General features: G+C 32.3%; 1 protein-coding gene across 1 annotated transcript in view; it reads left to right on the plus strand.

Annotated features, from left to right (window-relative positions):
* PROX1 (prospero homeobox 1) overlaps nucleotides 1-2,500 on the plus strand; it is a 210,725-nt gene that overhangs the window by 1,781 nt on the left and 206,444 nt on the right. The window lies entirely within an intron of this gene.

Here is a 2,500-nt window from a genome sequence, read left to right on the forward strand (position 1 = left end):
TAACACAGTGTCCTTCTGATTTATATTGCTTTGTCAAGTAATTCTTGCTGGTAATGTGTTACTTATATTTTCCTTTCAAAATGAAGGAGCTTATTTCATTTTATAATTTTAAGTTATGTGCAAAATTCATACAGTTCATTATTTCAGACACATTACTTTTATAGAATGCAGATATGATTCCTGAAAACTCAATATGTCTATAATCACAGGAACTGTATGATGGTAAGGTTAGCAGAAAGCGTAGGTTGGTCATTGTTTTAGTCTTCATTTGTTGTCTAGTGCATAGTCCAGGTACTTTGACTTCCTGATATGTATCCAAAAGAAAGTTACTTATACTAAACTGGCCTCAGTATGAGTATGTGAATAATACAAAAGTACCATTAATAGTAGCCCATTTTACTACAGACTTTAGAGAAAAATAAAATTATCATTCCACATCCATTTGATACAAATTAAATATCTGCCATACTTTAGACTTTTATTTACATAATCTATGCCTATGTAAGAGCATGTGGGGAGACTTTATGTATGTTTCTGTGCGAATGTGTTGTCTTTCCCTTTGTTAGTATGTATGTATATCTGCGTGTGTGTGCATTTGTGTCTGTGTGTATATATATTTATATATATGTATGTATATAGTTATATATATATATATATAAATATATAGTTATATAGATAGTTATACATACATATATTTTTTGTCTGAGTAGTTTCACCAAGTTTCTCCAGTCTTGTTAGTCTGTTCTTCAGTTCCCAGAACAGCTGCTTACTATGCGTGATTAACTTCTGCTCAGCCATACACAGAAATCTTTTGTTCTTAAGTACACAAAGCAAATTAATGCTGAAAAGCTAAAGAAGACAATGCAAGATAACATTTTTTTGTTAGGGGCAGAATTACAGAATAGGAAATTTATGGCTCCTCACTGAGGTGGAAGGCACTTTATATAAAATATTGTCTATACTAAAATTACAGAACTAAAATACTTATAAAGGTTTTACGCACAAATCATTTCATCAGTTAATCTCTGTACAACTGAAACTGTTGCCCATATTCTGATCTGTCTGTCCATTGGCTAGGTAGGATTAAGAAAAACAATGTTTACTGGCATTAAGCTATTACAATTTCAAGGCCTTTGTTTTTGACGAATTTGGCAGCAAAAATAAAACCGTTCACAGTTTGTATGACAATGATTGACATCCCTTTTCAATCTTTTACAAATGCCAATGTCTCTAAAACTCCTTCTCCATTCTTTCATTACATTGTACAAATTCAAAATAAGATTCAAATGTTTATCAGTCTTCTTCAGTGATTTTTTTAAAGCAGTGGCATTTGGATAATTCATTAAGCATAAACTGCCAACAGATGAACATCATTAATTGCATATGTTCTGCATATCATAGCAAGAGGTAGATTTTATTTAACTTCCATCAGTAATGTGTACATGCTAAGTGACATCCCTTTTAATGTTTGCACTTTTTTCATGTGTTTTGTAACACTATTCTGTGCTTTTATGCCCTAGTATAGTATAATAGATGTGCTTAAGTAAAATAGGTCATTGCAGTGAGGACATGCATGTTCAGGATTTCTCTTTCATTTATTTCCCTCACATTTCTTACTGTGTATAAAATACAAAACTACAGTTTCCATTTTACATTATAGCATCTTTTCATAAATATACTATTCCAGATACTTGCAATTATGCGTTATAATTTTACTAAAATATAATGTAATCGTTTGAGGATGTAGTGGCTGGGATAAGGTAGGAGCTGCAATATGAAATTAATTTTCAGAGCTTTGTAATGACTTATTAGTTGTTTTATGTATTTAATTTTACTTAGTTGTCCTGGCATTACCATGTGCATACTGCCAGATATGTTTCTGCATTACATATAGCTGTTACTGCTACACCCCCCACTATCAAATCACGAGCAAGTTACACAGCCAGGTTATAGACACAAATGTCACAGAGACAGCAGTCCATATTTAATTTAAATTATCTAGAGTTCTGTTGATGAAAAACTTGTTTAACATTCCACTTCCTGAGAACAGTACTATCTTTTATTTCCATAAACCAGGCCTACAGTACAGTGAGATGCAACAATACTGTTTTGCTGAGAAGTTAGCACTCGGAATGTGCTTTTGAATGGGTTCGTAACTTTTAACTCTTTAGGTTTTAGAAGTTGCCTTAAGCTGTCAGTTCTGGGCTAATGTGTAAAGTTTAGTTTCTTCTGGATGTGCCTGTGTTATCTTAACTGATGCACGATACAGTAATGAAGTGCTATGCTGAAGGAAATTTCTTTCTTTTTTTCTTTTTAGTTTTTTTTGTAATACTGAAAAGAAACCTTGGATTTTAAGATCCACCTGGCTCATGAGTTCACCTTTTGGTCACATGTGTTGTCTGTATCTTTGCAAATGAATCCATTTAATCAAATATTAAGTTTTATTCAAATTTCTGAAGAAACAGACAGCCAATTGTTTTTCTTCACAGCCTTCCTTGTC

Source organism: Protopterus annectens, chromosome 1.part2 (assembly GCF_019279795.1).
Source record: "Protopterus annectens isolate FY-2018-M chromosome 1.part2, PAN1.0, whole genome shotgun sequence".
Lineage (NCBI taxonomy): Eukaryota > Metazoa > Chordata > Ceratodontiformes > Protopteridae > Protopterus > Protopterus annectens.